Genomic DNA, 22,177 nt, shown 5'->3' with positions numbered 1-22,177 from the left:
TGATCTCTGGCCTCTACCTGGACTCCTCTGCTCGCCGCCAGCCCCGAATTCTGGAAAGTCTGGCCATGCCTTTTCTTCAAATCTGTGGATTCCTTCTTCGACCGGAGACCCGCGCCTAAATCCAGCCGGCCCCGGTACCCAAGGGCTCAACCTGCGGGGAACGAGGGCTGGTATTGGTGAAGGTCCTGTTGGGTCTCCCCACCGGCCTTCTTTGCCAATCTCGTCTCGGGTCAGGGGTCCACCGTTCAACAAACGGCTGCATGAAAATATAATTAAAATTCATTCTTAACCTAAAATCCTCTATACCAAAACCGATTACTGTCCTTAAAGATGTTTCGATGTTACGTGTTTAAATGTTATTATCCAATCCTTAAGTTTGATAAAGTTATAAAATCTTCATTAAAAGGGTGTTTGATTTATTTATGTGAATTTTGTGATTTATTATTGTTTTCCTTCTCAGGTGGAGTCTTCTAATAAGATTCGACACCTTGCATTCAATTTCATTATTTATTTACAGGAGAGTTACACTGAAAATAAAATGATGATCCTGTGTTCCAGCCTTTTGTACAGGAATTCTGTCACTCTATATGTGAAGGGAAGGAGAGAAGGAGTTAAAAGGAGGAAATTTCAATTTGAAACTATAAAGTATTTTTCAGGGAGCGAATAAGAATAGGTAATAAAGTATTCTAATATATTTCCATTTAATTAGTATCCCCTCCTGAGGATGCACTATGGTTACTGGGCAATTTATTGAAGAACAGAAGTTTAATGGTTTCCCATTATGGGGATAGTGGTTGTATATGCTGTTATTAATATATCTACCGCATTGTGTAAACTGCTTTTAGTACAATTGACAGTGTAAACGCAACATATACATATAACATGTCACAGAAGAAGATAGACACCACCTTGGATCCATATTCCTGCTTTTGGGTGGTGGCAGCACCTGGCCTACCTTCTCCAGCAGTGGCTGTGCTGGTTCTTCAGCTTCATCATTCGCTATTCAGTTTGCAGGAATATGGATCCAAGGTGGTGTCTGTCTTCTTCTGTGACATGTTATATGTCTATGTTAGGTTTACAGTAAGATTGTAAGTCTATAGGCTATGCTGGCCATAGTCTTCACAGGGTAAGAGCTCACCCTGGTGGCAAGGTTTGTGATGAAACCTGCTTCATGAGTAAGTGTCCTTCCTCATACCATTTTTTAATTTTTTTTTGTGTGTGTGTGTGTCTTAGTGGGAGCCATCCATCCCTTCAGGACCTTCCACCAGGAGGCTTTGGATTGGGTGACTCAGTGCTATTTATCCCAGCCATTTTAAGACTCAGGGGGTTCAGTTTGAGGAAGCAGTTGCAGAGCAAATATATTTTTTTCCACACTCTGGCAGGGTCTCCCAGCTTTTCCCAAAGGATTTTCTTTTAGAATCCCTGCCAGAGGGTCCTTCTTATAATTTACAGTGAGGTAGACTTTTAAGCCTGATACCCTTTAGGGGCAAAGGGGCTCTCTACAGGGGACCAAAGACCTGTGAGCCTACTCTACTCACTAGGGAGGCAGGCACCAGTGATGGATCCTGCTGCGAGAGATTGTGATGGTAGAGCTGGTAGGAAATAGATGCCTAACTCAGGATCCTAGATTTAGGAGCTCAGCTTTTTTTGAATATCAGCCCATCCCCTTTATCTGAAAAATGAAAATTCAAGCAACTAGACCAGGATATTCCTTTAAAGGCTGCAATATTGTCTGTTTTACGTTCACCAAACTTAGTTAAAGAAGCAAATTCTTAGGATAAATGTATGCAAATATATTGGATGAATATTTATTGTGTGTATCCAGGGGTATCGTTAGCCCTGGGCACATGGGACCCATGCCCCATGTCTCCTGCTCAGTGCTCTGAATCTCCTCTGACTCGCCGTGCACTGAATGGTTCACAAAGGCATCCCCCAACCTCAGCTGCGGCCAGCACCTGCAAATGTGCAGCTGCAATTTCTCCTTCCACCATGGGGGCCTCTTCCTTCCTGTGGCCTGCGTGGTGGAAACAGAAACTGTTTGAACTGCATAGGGTCCATGCAGTCAGAGCAGCTGATGTGTGAACCACATGGGGCTCCGTAGATAATGTGTGGGCCGCAGGAAGGAAGAGGCCCCAAGGCAGGAGGAACTGCAGCTGCACCTGCTTAGAAATGCTGACCACAGGTTTGTGTGAGAAGCACCTCAGAGAGAGGGTGGAACGGGGACTTAGAAACAGATTTGGGAGGGGACAAGGGCAGGGGAAAAATGGGATTCCAGGAAAAGAGCAGGGGGACTGGGTGGGAGAACAAGGACTGAGATGGGGCCAGCACAGGAAAAATGGGGATTAGGTAGATCCTGGAAGACCAGGGATGTGAGGAATAGGTGGGAGAATAGGGGAAGGATAGGACTCAGGAAGTGGGAGGAGTGTAAGGGAAGAACAGGGACTTGGGAGGGGGAATAGGGGAAGAACTTGGACGTGTGGACTGGGGGAATCTGGGAAGAATGGTAACTTAGACTGGGCAGAATCTGTGAGAGGGGGGACTCGGGACTTGGGGAGAGTAGGGAAAGAATAAGAATCAGAGATTAGAAGAGCGCAGGGAAGAATAAGATTCAGGGATTAAGGAGAGAACAGGGGAAGACTAGGACTCAGGAATTTGGGGAATAACAGGGCAAAAACAGGGACTTGGGAACTAGGAGGACAGCAGGGCAAAAATGGGACTTAAGGACTAAGTTGAGAGATTGCAACCCCCCTCCCCCCCCGAACCTATGTAGCAAACCTGCTATACCACAACAGAATTAACTCCCACAACTCAAATAACAGCAACCCTTCCCAAGGAAGGGCAGAAATGTAAACCCGAGAAAGGTGAGATCGCCACTTTGGGGGCTCAGAAAGGACATAGCCGGCTAGCACTGACTTCTAGGGCACTGACCAGCCCCCTCTTTCTCCCGGTCCCTAATTTGCATCTTTTCACTTAAACTCTATGTAGCTTCACCAGAAAGGATTAGCCTGATATGAGATGTCTATGCAACCAGAGTGATGGGAGGCAGCCCCTCAGAGCCTACTTCAGTACAGAAAAGCAGCATGTGCAGCGCGTGGTGAGGACATGGAGGGACAATGCTTTGCTGTACTTAAGGAGATTCCCTGAGATTATTATTTCAAGTGCAGTCTCCCTCCTAATGCATGAACACACCACTAGTGTGATATGCTGCCAATCAGTGCTTTCACTTTTGGTCTTACAGGCTAAACAGGTCTCCTTTCCGTCCACTGAATGCATTATAAAGTACTTTCTGTTCCATGCCTTTAAAATTAAATTATATTGGCTATAACCATAATGTCCACTAGATAAAAACTAATTTTATTCTTACCATTGTCACTTTTGAAAATGCCCCAGTCATCTTGTCTTGCTGACTCATTCGACAGGAACCTTGCACCTCTCTTCTCCGCTGCAGAGAGAAATGTTTTAGCATTGGATAGTCATTATCTTGTAACATTCATTTGTTTACTAAAACCAATAATTAAATTCACCCCTTCAGGTTGATTTGAGCACTGTGTAAAGCTTAAGAGCAGGGGTAGACAATTTTGGTCCTGGAGTGCCACAGACAGGTTTGGTTTTCAAGACATCCACAATGAGATGTAATTGCATATAATGGAGACAGTGGCATGCAACTATATCTCATACCTATTCATTGCAGATATCCTGAAAGCCAGACTTGTTTGTGGCACTCCAGGACCAGAGTTGTCTTACCCTGCTTGTTAGAAAGTTTGAAGCAACGAGCTGGAAGTACCGGTAGTTTATTTTAGGTTCTGGCCATAGAATTGATGCTTTTGTTCAGGGATTTTCAACATCCTATATGCCCATGTTTCACAGGAAATAAAATGGTGAAAAGACCCGAAAGAAACACACATAGAAAACCTGTAATTTCCTATGAGGATAGGAACGCCTGTGCCTTTGGAAAATACAAAGCTTGAGGATCTTCAGTAATGAGAGGCTGAAATGTATCAAAACAGGATCTGTTTCCATCTATCTACTTTTCTTAGGCTTCTTCGGTGCCCTTTCAGGTCCTCTCAGTCTTTAGGGATGGCCTTGTTGCACTCCTGTGTTCTGTTTCCACACTCCTCACTAGATCTCTCAGCACTGGCACGAGTCCTGGATTCTGTTCCGCAGCTGATGACATCTACCCCGCCTCTCCTTGGTTGTGCTTCATAGTTAGGGCCAATGATGCCTCCACCCCTCTTGCTCCTTCCCAGCAAGAGTACTAGAGCTGCTGCTCAGAGAAAATGCATAAAATACACACTCCCCTGAACACTTTGCACAAATAGACCTGGAGATCACCAAAGAACATAAAATATATTATACAATTTAACAGTAAACAAAAATATGCATATGAGCAGTAAGAAAATATAAGAATGCAAAGCTGTATCACATTCACACTATTACAAGAAATGTAATTTGCAATATTCTATTCTGATCAGTAGAGGTCAGCTGCAATGCAAACCAAGTGGCCACTATGTAGCTCCTGGTATGTGTAGAACAAATCAGGTGCTATTCACCAAAAGATCACTAGATGGCACAGTAGGACTGAACATAAAAGTTTCTATGGCCTCTAATGCTTGAATCTCAGCATGAATAATATAAAGAGTTCAATGAACTGTGACTTGCCCTTCTGCTGGGTGCATTTCCTCTGGTAATTAGAGCTCAGTCAGAGAATGCTCCCATCACTGTTTTGCCTTAGAATTTTTAAGGACAAAATTCAGAGAATTCACTTGGTTTAGAAAAGTCTCCAATAAATAAATTTCACCCTCACTGTCTAATAATTTTTTGCCTCTATAGTGGAGGTTTGCCATTATAGCAAATATTTCAGCTCGCAGACTGTATAGCTGAGTCTACATCTCAGGTTCTGATATCTTTTGAGTTTTTTTGCAAACAGGTTTCATATTCAGAAGATCCCACTGATCACGTATTAATGCACTGTCTTTAGTATTTAAACTGGGATGGGTCAGACAACTCTGGGAATACTTCTGTGACCTAATCGGTTCACTCATTCTTAGCCCAGCAGTTTCTGATCAGAAACCCTTCTCCCTATCTGATCAGGGCTAAGCTCCCAGGATATTTCTGTGATTGGCTGCCTGCCCCTGTCAATCATAGTGATTTATTCAATCAGCACATTTATTTCTCTCCTTCTGGGTTCACTGGAAAGGGACGATGTAGTAAAATGCAGGACTTTTCAGTAATGGGAGGTCCAAGGAGGTATGTAGGGGTCAGTGATGGAGTGAATGGGTTGGGAGTGGATTATAAAAGTTGATTCCCGTGAGGCACAAACCCAGTGCCTGAAAGAAGCTGATGAGAGAGCAGGAGATGTCTGGAGATGGTCTGGAGAGAGAGAGAGAGAGAGTCTAAGAAATTCTGCTAGAAACGAAGAAGGGAGTTTACTCTGGTACTGCTGCGACCAACTGAGCGATAAGGACCACTCAGTTTATGAGGACACCTATTCTGCCTGGGAAAGCCCCAATTTGAGAGATACTGAGAAGTCTGTAGTTTTGCTTACAACTTTCTTTTCTGGGGGACCTGAAGAATGTCAGGGGCCTCAGTGGGAAACTGTTAGGAAGAAAGGAGTTTGGATTGAATTGAAGACAATTGGAGAGACCTGTGAATAACAATTGTGGGAATTTTGGAAAGGCACAATAACTGTGAAAGTACTAAGAACTGTGGGCTGTATGTGCTGAAGTTTTGTTCTTTTCTCTGAACCTTTGGCTTTGGGACTATTTTTAGCTTTCATATAAATTCTTTCTGCTGTTTTGGACACAACTCTGGTTATGGCCTGAAGTTTTTTTGATTGTGTGACTCCTCTTGGGCCCCATAGCTGAAGCCACCCCCAAGTGGATTGAACCCTGATCTGGGTCTGAAGCCTGTTTTTCCTGTCCTTGCAGCACCCGACGGTGATCCCTGTGAAGGGGGGAGGGGGATTTCGGGGTCTTACAAGATTTTTCTGTTTTACTCTTTCAGTGTAGGGCAAACAGTAGACTGGTTATTTGCTTTCCCTCCACATATTTCCACCTCCCCCCCAAGTTCTGCAAAGCATAGGAGTGAAAAACAAAGCAGCAATATTCTCTACCTTCCCCTTAATTGCTCAAATGCTGTGCATCCTGGCTGTATTGATATCAAAGGTCTCCTTTCTCTTATACAAAATAATCAGCACTTCATTCCTCCAATGCTTGGATGCCCTGATAACTCACATTAGTATGTACAGCAATCCAGTGCAAGAAGGGAAGGGGTAGTTAGAAATAGAGTCAGTCTCGTACAACGTTCTTTCTAATTTTTTCTGGACTGTTCTGGACTGAAAAGTTCTCCTGTGCAATATAATGTACACATATTTGCATGGTATTCTTTGAAATTCCATTCTGTTTTCCTTTACTTGTGCATGCTATGTTTTCTTGTGTACTCTTGTTTCTTGCATGTGCACAAGTGCACAGCTTACAGGGAACATTGGTCTCATATGCCCCCTACAGAGGTACCAGCATCATCTTGGAGAGGGACATGACCTGCAACAGAGGAAAAGATAAAGGGCATAATGAGAAAGAACTCAAAAATTAAATTGCAGACCTATTACAAGTAATTTGTAACCTGTTATTAAAATCATCTGTAGTACCTGAAGATTGGAAAGTGGCCAATGTAACCCTGATATTTTAAAAGGCTCTAGAGGTGATCGGGGAAACTACAGATCGGTGAGTCTGCTTCAATGCCAGGAAAAATCATGGAAACTATTATAAAGAATAAAATCACAGAACATTTAGCTAGACATAGTTTAATGGGACATAGCCAGCATGGATTTACCCAGGAAAGTCTTGCTCACAAGTGGATAAAGCTGGACATAAGAACATAAGAACATGCCATACTGGGTCAGACCAAGGGTCCATCAAGCCCAGCATCCTGTTTCCAACAGTGGCCAATCCAGGCCATAAGAACCTGGCAAGTACCCAAAAACTAAGTCTATTCCATGTTACCATTGCTAGTAATAGCAGTGGCTATTTTCTAAGTCAACTTAATTAATAGCAGGTAATGGACTTCTCCTCCAAGAACTTATCCAATCCTTTTGTAAACACAGCTACACTAACCACATCCTCTGGCAACAAATTCCAGGGCCCTTTGCTCTTACCATGTGACAGGGACTATCGGTACCATTGGTCGGCCCCTGTCACATGGTAGGTGCACTGGATGGCCCGTGCCATTTTTAAAGATGTGACAGGGACCGGCCAATGGCACGGATACCCTGTCACATGCTAAGGGCAAAGGGCCATCGGCGCCAATTTGTTTACTGGCAGCCGACGGCCCGAGCACGGGAGAATGCTCCCGGGACCCCCGCTGGACTACCAGGTATTTAAAAAAAATTTTTGGGGGGGGGTCCGGAGGGTGGGGGGATACTAACAAACTCATTTTAAAGAGTCAGCTGTATTTTTTGGTTATCGGCTCGGGCGCAGCCGATAAAAAAAAAACCCGATCGGACTGTAAGATAAAAATTTCACGATGTGAATCGGAACCGGAATTCGAACCAATACCGGTTCCGATTCACATCTCTACAGGTAGAACTGAAAGCAAAGTCCTTTTGTAGTGCAGGAAGCAGGCAACTCCCTGGGAGGAGTTTAGATGGGCCACACCCAGCTGGCCCTATAACTAAAGGGAAGAGCTGCGGGCCGGCCCCAGAGAGTCCAGGAGGAAGCTGAGCAGGCCTCAGGCAGACCCAGAATTCATGATATTTATCGCGAATTCTGTTTTTGCGTGAGAGAGAGAGAGAGAGAGAACCTCTGGGCTGGTACACATAATTGATCTTTTTATACCACTATAGGAGGGTCATCTAGTAACTCGAGGTGAGGTTTTGGTGGTGGACTAGGGTTTTGGGGCCAGTTTTACATGCACAGTCAGACATACAGAACAGCACAGTACATATCAGTGAAAATTGGATGTGATTTGGAATGAGGAAAGATAGACAAAGATGAGATTTCTATAATGTTCACTCACCCTAGCTAGAAATCTCATCTTTGTGTATCTTTCCTCATTCCAAATCACATCCAGTTTTCACTGATATGTACTGTGCTGTTCTGTATGTCTGACTGTGCATGTAAAACTGGCCCAAAAACCCTAGTCCACCACCAAAACCTCATCTCGAGTTACTAGATGATCCTCCTATAGTGGTATAAATAGTTGACTACTATAAGAACCTTGTAAAGAGTGTCTCTCTTTCTCTCCCCACACAGTGTGGTAACTAAAAAATGATCCTAGCCATGTGAAAATTTATAGCATTTTGATGAATCTAGGTCTAAATTAGTATGCAGCATTAAGCCTCTGAGTATGCATACGCTGGCTTTTAAATTCCTTAGGGAAAAAGGGCTCAGGGTGGTGGCTCCCAAGATTCTATTTACCAGTGAGAAGATGTCAGAGACACTGCTTCCTCCTCCACCCTGCAATTATGCTGACCAACCAGATCCAGTGTCATGAAGTGCTGTATGGAAGAACTTTCCATCCCTGCTATTGTATCCAGAGTCACACTTGCTGGGGTCTTCCCAAGGAACTAGGAGAGTCCCTACCATACTTCAGCTGCTTCAGAGACAGAGGCCGCGTCAGCTACTGTCTCACCCCTCACAACTCAGAAACCAGGGATCTTCAAAGTGATGAGAAGGGGTTAAATTCTGGCTTATTGTCTATGGCAGAGCTTTCCAAACTGTGTGTCGGGACACGTTAGTGTGTCGCCTGCAGTGTGCAGGTGTGTCGCGCAAGCCCGGTCAACTCTGATGCGAGTTTGGGCTTTTTTTTTTTTGGGAATCACTTTTTGTTTTCAGTTTATGGGTTGCTTATTATTGGGTGATTTTTGCTGTCAATCGCGATTTTTTGGGGGGCTTGGTGGGTGGAACGAGCCCAGCCATCCTTGCATTGGCTGCTGCTGCCGATGAGGCCTGGCCATGAGGAGTACTGACTGCAAGCAGCAGTGTCTGGTGATCATGGAAGAGAGTGAAGCACTTAACTGGCAACAATCAAAAAGACGAGGTACATGAGTGTGGGGGCCAGACATGTGCTGGGGGGAGAGAGATGAGTGAGTGGGGGGCAAACGTGCTGGGGGGACAGACATGTGCTTGAGGGGGAGAGATATGAGTGTGTGGGGGCCAGACATGTGCTGGGGGGAGGAGAGAGATGAGTGTGTGGGGGACAGACAATTTGTTTTATTATTGTTTCTCATAAATTATAACAATAACATGAATCTTGGAATATATATTTTTAATATAAATTTAAGGTTTTCATGAGATAGGTTGTGTCGTGAAACATTTTATTTATGTATATATTTAAGGAAACATACATAAATTGTCGAAATATGTTTCGTTTGTTTAACCTTTAACCTCTGGTTTACTAGTAGACTGAATTACCGTGTCGTGAAATTATGTTTGTCTAAAAAGTGTGTCACCAACATGAAAAGTTTGGAAAGCTCTGGTCTATGGGTTAGCAAATTAGGAGTATTTTGAAATATGAGCTAATTGTTGCCAAAGTACTGTGTTGTATTTCCTCTTACTTATTCATATCTGATATGCTAATTATAAGAAGTGAATTCTATGCTAAGGATATATTATAAGTTTTTTTTTGCCAAGCATAAGATGTTAATTTGTTCTGCGTGGGAAATCTAAAATGTCTGAAAATAAATCCTTCTGATTCTGAGACAAACAGATGTCCTTTCCTGGGCCATTCGTCTCACATATAAGGGCGATAAGGGGTATACTTCAGTAACACTGCCCCCCTTCCCCCCGAGACAAGAGCGGGGAGTAAAGCTACAACCCAAGAAAGAGATCTAGGCATCATAGTGGATAACACATTGAAATCGTCGGCTCAGTGTGCTGTGGCAGTCAAAAATGCAAACAGAATGTTGGGAATTATTAGAAAGGAAATGGTGAATAAAACGGAAAATGTCATAATGCCTCTGTATCCCTCCATGGTGAGACCACACCTTGAATACTATGTACAATTCTGGTCGCCGCATCTCAAAAAAGATAAAATTGCACTGGAGAAGTACAGAGAAGGGCAACCAAAATGAAAAGGGGAATGGAACAGCTCCCCTATGAGGAAAGACTAAAGAGGTTAGGACTTTTCAGCTTGGAGAAGAGATGGCTGAGGGGGGATATGATAGAGGTGTTTAAAATCATGAGAGGTCTAGAACGGGTAGATGTGAATCAGTTATTTACTCTTTCGAATAATAGAAAGACTAGGGGCACTCCATGAAGTTAGCATGTGGCACATTTAAAACTAATCGGAGAAAGTTCTTTTTTACTCAACGCACAATTAAACTCTGGAATTTGTTGCCAGAGGATGCGGTTAGTGCAGTTAGTATAGCTGTGTTTAAAAAAGGATTGGATAAGTTCTTGGAGGAGAAGTCCATTACCTGCTATCAATTAAGTTGACTTAGAAAATAGCCACTGCTATTACTAGCAATAGTAACATGGAATAGACTTAGTTTTTGGGTACTTGCCAGGTTCTTATGGCCTGGATTGGCCACTGTTGGAAACAGGATGTTGGGCTTGATGGACCCTTGGTCTAACCCAGTATGGCATGTTCTTATGTTCTTATCCCCATAGGCTACAGAATAACTTTATCTTGCCTACAGAACTGCTTGTTGCCTTCCTATCCTGTTTCGTACTGATGTCGACATCTTCAATCTCAGATGACTGGAAGCCCAAAGATACATATTACAACAATTTGTCATTTTCTTTTTTCAGATGATTGTGTGTTGGTGGCACACTTGTTGCATGAAGTTCAATAGCTATTTGACAGTTTTTTGCCTTGGTGTTTTGGAATGACCATGTCACCTCACCTTGCAACTTATCTATACCAGAGGGATGTGCCAGAGATACCAGGTTAGCAGCTGTTGACATTCCTGTTATTTATGCAGGTTCTTGTTTGATTCTATTAACGATGTTGACATTAGTGCAACTCTGCATTTGGACACTTGAGGCAGTACTTGGGGAACAAAGACAGTGTGTGTGTCATGATAAAGCTGGTAGTCTATTGTTCAGTTGTCATCTCATCTCTGCTCTTTGGATGTGAGACTTGGACTCCATACCATTGCCATATCCAGAAGCTTGACCAGTTCTATCTATATTGCCATCATAGAATTATTAATATTAGATGGGAGGGTAGAATTCCTAATAACAAGGTTCTCCACCCATTCAGTGTGACAGACATTGAGATAATGCTAATTCAGCTCAACTAAAGTTGACTGGCCAATGTTTTGTATATGTATAATACTAGTCTTACCAAAATTATTTTTCTTGGACAGCCAGCAAATGGGCAGCTATTGTGTGGTGGATAGTTTAAAAGGAATAAATATAATCTGAGAGCTCACATGATGACTTGTATGTTACTAGTTTGTGAGGGGAATTTGCAATAACTATGGTAATAACAATGCCAAAATAAACAATAAGAATTACAAGTAAAACTACATAATTCTTGGAGACCTGAAAGTCACTCAAATATTTAGAAGATTCTTTTGATGGGTAAGAAAAAGGAGGGCAGCATTAGGCCCTACCCGCTCGGACTTTCCTCTTCCCCTCTCTCATCCCAACCGTCATTAGAGTCTTTCCAATTTACTAGCCAAACATCAGGCTCCATGGAACTAGGAGCTATATGCTCTGTTCAACAAGAGTCTACAAACTCACTTAGTCCTGACAGACCATCTCCTTCAAGGACATGGAGTCTGACTCAGATGAGTTTGCAGGACAATGTAAGTAGAAATATTGCCTTCTCTCTACCAGGCCTGAGCAGGGCATCCCAGTCTGAGGTGTTGGGTTCTTCTACTCCCTTGAGTCATCTTGTTAAACTGGGCACAATAACACTGGGCGTTTTGTGGACTGCCATTACCAGGTGAGAGACTACGCTATCTTCTAGAATTGACTCTGCGCTGGGTTCCTCTGGTAATATGTCTAAGTTAAATGAATATTTGAAGAAAATTCAAGAACAAACTGAAAAATTGGTTTCTCTAAATAAGATTTCTACAGTGGTCGAAAATAATGCTACAGTTATGAAATAATTTAAAACTACAAAGAAAGCTGGAAATTTTGGGTAATGTTGCCAAAAGATGTAACTTGAGAATATTACATTTTCCTAAATGTTCTATGGTTTCTTCCTTGGAGATGTTCAAGAGATTCCTTGTGAATCTCCTAGGCTTCTCCAAAGATTCTATCCCTTCAGTAGTTAAAGTTCACTAGTTACTGTTGCACTGCGCTGGGCAAGAGCACCAGGGGGGCGCTCTCTAGTGCGGGATGAGATATGTGCCCTTGCGGTGAGAAGTCCCTGACCCTCGACCGAACCTGCAGGCTTCCTTGAGACCACCAACGCAATGTTGGTCTCTGAATGGTCCTCCGACTGTTCCAAGCCCTTTCGGACTGCTGCTGGGGAAACGGCGGGAAGCAGCAGGTCAGACAGATGACAAGGCGGTCGAAGACATGGCACAAGATGAAGACTTGGAAGGACGAAGACTCAGGCATTGAGGAAGACAAAGACTTGGAAAGACGAAGACTCGGAAGGACGAAGATCAGACTGGACGAAGATCAATTTCAGATTCAAGTTCAGATTCAGATGAGAAGAGACAAGTTAAAACCAGGATAAAACTCAGGATGGAGAAGACTCCGGATAGAGCGCTAACACCCACAGCCGGGGAGGAGGCTGCCATGGCCAGAAGGACCTGTAGGCTATCCACTGGAGCACTGCCTCCGGGGGCTAGGCGTAGGCGGAGTCCAGAGCATCAGAGGACTATATACAAGATGGCCTCCAGGCGGAAATCCAGGACCCAGAAAACAAAGAGGTAGGCGATCTATAATGGCCGTCATGTAAACAAAAAAAGAATAGATGTCTTGATCTTTTCCAAATATTTATTAAAGTAGAGACGTATAGACGTATTCATAAAAATGCCCAACTCAGGCCGAGTTTCGCAGCTCAACAGCCGCTGCCTCAGGGGCTTGGACAATCAAGAATCTCAGATGAGTATAAAGTCATCAAAGAGTAGCTCTCTGCTTCAACGGCAGGGGAGAAGAAAAACTGATACTTCACGCATATCCAGCATAGCTCTCTGCTTCAACAGCAGGGGAGAAGAAAAAAAGATTCGCACTCACAAAGCGGGGAGTAGCTGGCTTGTTACGGCGGTTACTACCCCAAACCAAATAAGCCTGATACTTCACTTTCAATGCATATCCTGCTTCAACGGCAGGGGAGAAGAAAAACTGATACTTCACGTCACGCATATCCAGCATAGCTCCCTGCTTCAACGGCAGGGGAGAAGAAAAACAACCAATAAGGGCTGAATAACACAGTCTAGGTAAAACAAATAAGCATGGGTGTAGCTTGCTTATTGCGGCGGTTACTTCCCCTACTACCCATAACTAATCAAGCTTGATATTTCACTTGGTTGCAGCTCCATCACTGCTCTCTACATTAATGGTGGGGGTGGAAGGGAAATAGAACCAAAGAGCTAAGAGAAACAGATAAGTATGAGAGAAAAAAAATGTGAAGCTTGCTGGGCAGACTGGATGGGCCGTTTGGTCTTCTTCTGCCGTCATTTCTATGTTTCTATGTTTCTATGTTTCTATATCAAGGGAAGGTCACTGTGAACCAACACTGAAAGATAACTTGCAAAACGCTGTCATGTATTCAGTCTCTACTTTAATAAATATTTGGAAAAGATCAAGGCATCTACTCCAGGCAGAAATCCAGGACATCAGGATGAATTCCTTGGACACTCAATGAAGGGCAGCCGGGACGGACGAAACGTACGTCCCAAAGACTCCAGACCTAGGAGGTGACAGACAGGAACATGGAGATCCTTGGCTCCGATGATGGAGAAGACCCAACAGCACCCTACACACCCCAGTGGTGGTGGTCACTGACCACTGGGCCGCAGCGCACCCTACCAAACCAGCCAGGCTGGTCATGGACCACGCTGGGAGGGAGCCGACGAAGCCTTGGACATCTGGACAAGACAGACATCAGATGAAGACTAGGCCAAGGAACATCAGGAGTGGAACGGAACATCAAAACTGGAACAGAACATTAGGATCAGGAACAATGATGATGAAGGATCCAATGAAGATACAGGAATGCCATGCAGGAGCAAGAGACGAGGGATCCTGGAAAAGAACTGGCTCCAAGAAGCTACTCCTTGCGAAGGTCCCAGTGCAGCTCCTGACGTGCACCACGGCAGCAGCATCGACGGTGGCCTCTGGCCGCATTGGGAACCCCTGCACGGTAAGACGGTGGCCTCGGCTTGGAAGAAAGCAGCAACCAGCAGCTCCTGCCGCTCTGGAGGTCCGGGCACCAGAACGGCCTCCAGGCTGCGAGGGAAGGTAAGAAGCCTCCCGTGGCTCTGGCCACAGGAGGAATCGCAACAGTTACGATTTATCAATTCTGGTGAAAGGGATAATGAGGTTAGAGAAGACCCTTTTGATCTTACTGGTTTCCTGGAAAACTCTGATTTTCTTATTAAGGATAGGGTGACTCTATTAGTAGAATTTCTTAAGGAATCTGATCTTAAAATTTTTCTTTCGCCTTAAAGAATGCATATTTTTATTGGAGGTGGGGGGGGATTTCCATTTTTCCAGATGAAGCATGGGATACTCAGTATTATCGTAAATTATTTATAGAGAGAAGACCAAATGTTTTGGATATGGGGGAGTATTTCAACTGCAATTTCCTTGTAAGTGTGTGCTTAACTTTCAAGGTAATAAATATGTTTTCTATGATGTAAACCAGCTTGATTGGCTAATAGGTTGGTTTCTCCTTATGATAGTGCTGTTCCACAAAACTAATTTAATGGTCCATTTTGTAGTAAAGGGCTAAATGTTTCTTGGTTTAGTTTACAGGTATTGTATATCTCCCCAATTTTTTGGACTTTATGCAGCTACTGGATATAATTTTATGTTTTTCCTGATAAATATAATTTCAGATGTCTGCTATGTATGTGGAAACCAAGGTGTACTGGGATGTATTTTTAAAAATTCAATAAAGATTAAGTTTAAAAAAGTAATTCAAATGAACAAATATTTTATTATAATTACCTCAATTATAAAACCAATCAGATTATAGTGCATATGAATGTAGGAATTTAGATATTTGCATGTGCTTGGGATCTTAGAGAGAATGTGTAAACAGAGAGCAAGATTCTGCTAGATTATCTTTGCAAGCAAATATAAGGCTTACTCTGACAGTTAGGCCAAAACTGTTTCTTGTAGATCAGATGGATGGGAACTTCAGATAAGTCTGCTCCCAATACTTGCTTCATGAAGATGGTGATGATAGCAACATCACTTGAAATTCCTCTGTCTTGTTTCATGTCTTGTTCCCTTTTGGCAGCATGTCTCTGATGGTCACATGAGATGTCATCCCTGTCAATCCTGGATTGCATTATTTATTTATTTATTTATTTTTAATTTTTATATACCGGAATTCCTGTATGCAATACAAATCAATCCGGTTTACATGTAACAAAAAGGTTGCCCTGGTCTGGGAGGTTAGACCGGGGTTTTTTACTTGCATTCTGGACAGAGTCACTATAAATGTCTACCCAGAATGTATTTTGGATTTGTGAGGAGATGTATTTTTCATTGTTTTGGTAAAACAGGAGAATAACAGGCAATTAACCTTGCAATGTATGCTTGCAGACAAAAGCTATAGGCAATTCTCAACAGTTTCAGCAAATATTTTGATTTTGGGTTTTTCACTAGCATCAGCATTTTGTATTATTCTCTCTTGATTTATAGAAGCTAGTAAAAGGAGGCATGAGTCTTTTCTTTGGCTTGTAGAATTGCATTTGGAACCTTGTCCCACGTAATACATAATTAGGGATCCACTTTCAGTTTTTATTTTGTTTTTCCTGGGAACTTCAATGTTATAACAAAATAAAATCAGTGGAAAAATAACTTTTCCACTGATTTATCTCCTGGTTGTTATAAGAAAGTCATTTTTCCACTGATATTTGTTTGTTATAACATTGAAATTCCCAGGAAAATTAAAATAAAAACTTAAAATGAAGGTCCTTATACATAATATAGCAGATCCAAAACTGACTGCCACATGTGGAGTGGACAAATCTAATCTCTGTTCAGCTGCAGAAGACAGTGGTAGTAGATCTGCCATTCGAGTGCACATCAGTTTGAATAGAATTGCATCATGTCCATAGATGTTGCTATGTGGTGGCAAGTACCACCACAAAAAAAAGGCTTGCACCCTGTTGCCATCCCAGTTTTATAAATTGGATCATGCAGGGATCTGATCTGATGCAGCCTGATCTGATGCAGCCATCAACTGCCTGATCTTTGGCTTCAATGAACCTCTCTACCAGCCCCAGCCAGCAGCAATATTCACGTTTAAGCAAATGTCATCTCCTGTTGCTGTGAGACCAGTCTTGCAGCTCTTACTGTGAGACTGCCGAGCAGCAGCAGAAGATGATGCTGTTGCTTAAGGCCCACGCTATGACTATGGGCAAGAGGGGGTAGCATTGCTCCCTCAAAACTGTCAACTGACTCCATCCCTGGTGGCTAAAGAAAGAGCCAGGTCTGGCAGGCTGCTGCAGAGTCCATCCTACAGTGGCTGAAGGAACAGCAGCCGTCAGTGGACCCCAACCCACTAGTGGCTGAAGAAGAGGCCAATTAGAGAGGGTGAGGCCCTGAGCCTGTCTGATAATGTGTGTGTGTCTGTGTGTATGTGAGAGAGACATCCTATGTGTGGGGAGAGAAAACCTGCATATGTATGTGTGTGTGAGAGCCTGCATGTGTGCAAGTGAGACTGTGTGTGTATATGTATGTGTGTGTGTCTTTGTTTGCGAAAGCAACCATGTGTATATGTGTGGGAGAGAGCGAGAGAGAGCTTGTGTGTGTGAGAGACCTTCAGTGTGTGTGTATACGGAAGAGAAAGAGAGAGAGAATGCCTGTGTGTGTTTGTGTATGTGTGTATGTATGAGAGAGCCACTAAGTGAGCATGTATGTGTGGAGTATGCATGAGAGTGAACATGTGAGTGAGAGAGAATGAACATGTGTGTTAGAGTGTGTATATAAAATGAAAGAGGATAAAGTTTGTGCACCCTCCCCTTCCCTCACTAATCCACGACAATCTTAGGGTGACAGGAAATCAAAAGTTCACAGGTATGGAGAGAGTAGGATAGTTTTAATTATTGGATGTTATTTGAGGTATTTGCTGTTTTGAAATATTTCATTGATGTTAGAAAACTATAAAAAATGTTAATATAAATGTTTAATTATTGGATATTCTATTCATCAAATGCTTGAAATATTTATTCTTTGTATTAGTATGATTGAAGTTTTATATTTCTTGATTTTGTTGTTTTATGAGGAATGTTAATGTTTCTGGTTTTCCATAATTGCATTGTATACAGAATCTGGCTAGTTGAGGTTTCCAGTTCAGGTTTTGTCTGCCCCGAGCTAGGGTCTGGGCTGCAGTATATATACCTTGCATGAGTGACGTCAGATTCAGATGCCGCCCAAGGTCTCCCCGTGCTTGGGTCTTTAAATTAGACTGAGCTCCACGCGTGCATGCTAGGGGGGCGGGGCCGATGCTGAGGAGGATGCCGAGCCCCGGTGCGAGGAGAGCTGCGATGCTGAAGGCTGTAAGGGAGCCGGGGATGCCCGTGGAGGATGCGGTCGGGTCGGACAGAACAGGAACTCCAGGCCGTGCTGGTAGAGGGTCGCGCCAGATAAGCAGGCCCGGCCGCGGAGCCAACGCAGCTGGGAAGCGCAACACATTTCTGTACAGTATAAAATTTAAAATTCTTAAAAGTCACATAATTCAATATTTGAAGGGAAAATATATGGTTTCTACCTTTGTTGTCCCTTCTGTCTCACCCCCAGTCTTTTTTTTTTTTTGGAACAGTAGTTCTTCCTTTCAGTGTTTTTTTTTCCAGCTCAATTAGAGCCAGGTACTGGGATCCAGATGCCAGGAGCCCTTTTTCAAAACTATCCAGATATTTTTATCCCTCTATCCTAGTCTGGTCATTGTAGCAATGGACCTGAGGTCACGAGACATACACCAAAACTCATTCTGGAACCCTGAATCATGTGTGCTAAAAATGACCATGTCTCCTCCAATCCAGGGGCTGTTGAATGCTGCTTCTACAACATCCCCAGTCCTGGCCGATCTGGTGTGCAGAAGACCTAAACAGAAATTGAACAGGGGACTCTTGGCAAGGCAGCACACAATATTCCCATTGAGCTATCCGGTGGCCTTTGTCCCAAGCTTTAACCCAGTCTTAACTCCCAGTCTTCTTTGTCTCTCCTCAATGGGCATCAGGATTAGGGTCAGGGTAAAAATCAGAGATAGAGAACCCATATCGTCTGTCCCAGTGGTGGTCCATCCTTCTCCTCTTCTTGCAGCTTGGATTCCCCTGATAAAATTGAGACTACGTGCAGAGGGTCATGTAGGAGAGGAAGAGGTATCTGGTGATAGGGTGAATTCTTTGTCTCTGCCTCAGTAGTGTGTGTTGTTCCTGCAGTTGTGTGAGAACTATGGGAATAAGCAGAAAAGGACGGATGACAGCAGATTTCTAGTGCTCAGCGGCTTGCAGCTGCAGTACCAGAAGTACCTCTGTAGGGGGATGTGAGAGGGAGAGCAGTTAGTCTAGAAGTCTTCAGCCTTGGGTTGTTTTATTTATTATATTTGTATCTTGTGCATTTTCCATCTTAGTAGACTCAGTATCCTCCTCACATCTTGTTACTTTGCATGTAATGCTGGAAAGTAGTATCCCTGTGGTGTCTAAATTCAGAAATATAGATGCCTGAATCAGAACTGGTTCTCTCATGTGTCACTTAGAATTAATATTGTAATGAAGTGAAATTTTGATTTAATTGCTGATTTCGGTGTCGACGGACATGTGCAATTTTTTAATGCTGAAAAGAACTCTTTAAATTCTACATAATTAACTGAAGAGACCTAATAGGGCTTTATTCAAAAATGCATTTATTCATTGCAAATCAAGCAGTTTAATTATGTCAAAATAAAAGGTCAGACTCAAAGGATGGAAAGAGTGACCATGCTAAAATGTATTTACGCTCACTTAAACAGAAACACACATAGTTGATGCTGGAAGAGTTTTGATGATATTATCTCCAACTTCTGGGGAATATATGGTATGTGAGTATTGGGGTCCTTTATGTGTATGTGTGGCTTGAACTGGTGTGAGTGATCTGGTTAGGTTATTTAGTTTGGGTAGAAAGGACAAGTCCTGTGTAGAGGGGGTGTTTAGTGTCCAGCTTTTCTAAGGGTGCTTTTTTATGGTTTTACATCTGGTTGTTTCATTTGTTGTTTGTTATGTTGTAATGAGTGCAAACTTATGTTAACCTCACTTTGTGGTGGGGGTTTCCTCCCTAAGGAGCCCTGTTTCATTCACATAAGGAGGGCGTTTTGTGGAAAAGGGGCAGGAAACTCCTGCAAGGCCACTGAGAGAGTGTTACCACACAGAAATACCACAGTACATTCCAAAGTTTGTGCTCCAAATAAATGAAAGTTACAAACATTCATTATTTTATTATCTTCAAATATACTTTCATATGCACAGGTCTTATGCAAAGTACCGTAAGTCTTTTCAATCCCCTGGAACCCTACTCCTCCTCCCACTGGTATTTTGTTGTTCTACCCAATAAGGAACAGATAAGAAGATAGAGTCTCCCTTGAAATTTCTTCACAATGAACTGCCCAGGACCAATCTCCCCACTTTTCTTCTGGTGGCTTAAAGAAACTGGTTCACTCCTGTCTTCCTGCAGAGGGATCCTTATCCTTCTAAGAGATACCCCAATGGCCTAGAAATAGTCACACTGTCCTCCATCTGCCAAGATAAAATTGTAAACTTACAGTGAACAATTTTTTTCTTTCAACCCATCTATTAATACATCATATGCACAAAAGACAAACATATGGTAGCTTGGAAACAACACCCAAGACAGAAGGGAACTTCCACAGGTGTGGAACATCAAGTCACCATCTTGGGTCCAGCACATGAAGAACAACATATAATTCAAAATCCCACATATTATTTTATTTAGCCCAAAAAATGATAGAAAACTGAGAGTAGACCAACATTTAGAAGACACTTCAAACTTCCAACTCTCAGATCTCTTGAGAGAATCATGACTTAAATCACTGTTTAAATTTTTACAACTCCAAACAGAATTGTCCAACTCCAATCTACGTTACCAGTAACTCTGGAAACAGCCAAACCAAGCTTCTCTTTTTACATTGATCTCTGTGAGGAAAAAATACCCACACCAATCCATGGTAAGAACTCTGGGTTAGAGTAGTTATCCCTTCTGGTATGTTCTCTCTGAAGGGAAAATACTATAACACCAATCTAAAATCTCCTGGGTGGAGACAATAGCATTCCTCTTTACTCTATCCTTCAGAACCTAGCTGGATACTAAAAGACAAATCAAAATTAGTGGAATAAGGTGTCATCTCCTCTTGGACACTTCTTCCTAAAAATATATCTCATAAGTTAGATAATTTAATAAAATAAAATACTATAGACAGAATTCAAGAGAAAGAGACAAAAAGATATTTAAAATAATTTTGCAAACTTTTATGATTTGTATATATTTTCCACAAACTTTGTAGTTTTTTCTTTTTTCCAAACTTTTTTCTACGATATATGATATACCATCAAAGGGAAAACATTTCCTCAATCAAAATTATGAAATTCTCAAAATTATTCCAGTTTACCTTAGGCATACTAAGAAACAATACAAAAGTCCATTTCCTTCATGGACGTCTGATCTTCTGGCTCCTTTCCTGAGTCATTCAATCACTTTCAGGGATTTAGTTCCCCTAATTCCAACAAAGTCCATCACAGTCCAAAAGCCAAAACAGCTTCAAGATGGATACATTTCCCTATCTGCAACATAAATACAAACACACAAGACAACATAGCAACTACACAAAAAAATGTCCTTTTTGTGGTCAACTGGTCCAATTATGCATCCTTGCAACAGACAAGTCTAAATTATCAGTCTCCTTTGTCAGCCTGGCTTGTAATGTTCAAAGTAAATATCAGGCAGGGTCAAAAATCTGTACACTGTTTCCTGCTGGAAGAATCCTTATTTTGGAGAGAAATGTTGGGGCCTCCAAATGGATCTCTGATGACCACAGCATGCTTTCTCACACTCCCGGCCCACTAACTACTGAACATATATTTATTAGTGGTAGCTTTCATCAATGGATGATCCTAGAAAAAGTCTTGTAAGCTACATCATTCTTGAGGTAGTTATACATTTTGTGTTCTATCCACTCCTCAACTTCACCACACACATATTGAGCAATGGCACATATTGTTATGAGTAGTTGCAGAGTTCCTACAGCAGCGTCCTCATGAACAGCTCTCTCTGGATCATGCAGGAAGTTTCTTCCAGCCTGGTCATCCTGATTCTATCCAGGGCTCCTTCAGCACTTAGGTGTAATATGGACAGTCCACCTCTGGATTATCCTAACCTCCTCCAGTTATCTCTCTGGGCAGGCCCAATATCCACTGCCTCTAGGATGCAGTACTGTTGGTAGTAGAATGACTATCTAACTAAGGGCTGGGCACAGACCACCCTGGGGAAATCCTGGTAGTAGTTGATTCCTTAATCAAGGTGCTCACAGCCAACACCACAAAGTCAAACATGGTTTCTATCTGTGGTAGTCCATTCACAGGATCCTCCTTTAAAGCTTGGACACACCTGCTGGTACTAGAGATCACTTCAGTATATATTGAACCATGTGCCTCTCATGCATGCATTCAATCTACCCATGACATGGTCTCTGCACAAAACTGGGCTGGGGATGGTAGCTCTGGGCAAGGTAGAGATGCTGGGTCTAACATCTCTTCATGCAGTTATTGTACTAATTTTCCTCATACCCTGCCACTCATAGGAAACTACTCGTCATTTCACACCCAATTCATGGGTTTGGCCTGGGTCTAACTTCTCCCCCTTCCTCTCAAGATGGGAACTGACACTGGGGGCTCCTCTTCACTTCTGGACGCCTCCTCTTTGATTGAGGCCAGTGCAGGTGTTATAATCTGGTATGGTTGTGGACCCTGGATTGAAGTGAGAGCTGACTCCACCCACAGGGAGGAGCCCTGTGGGGACTCACTACAATAGGCATGGCCTCAGCTGAG

The sequence above is a fragment of the Rhinatrema bivittatum genome, chromosome 2 (genome assembly GCF_901001135.1).
Source record: "Rhinatrema bivittatum chromosome 2, aRhiBiv1.1, whole genome shotgun sequence".
Lineage (NCBI taxonomy): Eukaryota > Metazoa > Chordata > Amphibia > Gymnophiona > Rhinatrematidae > Rhinatrema > Rhinatrema bivittatum.
The sequence above is the reverse complement of the archived record's forward strand: the minus strand, read 5'-3'. Positions refer to the sequence as shown.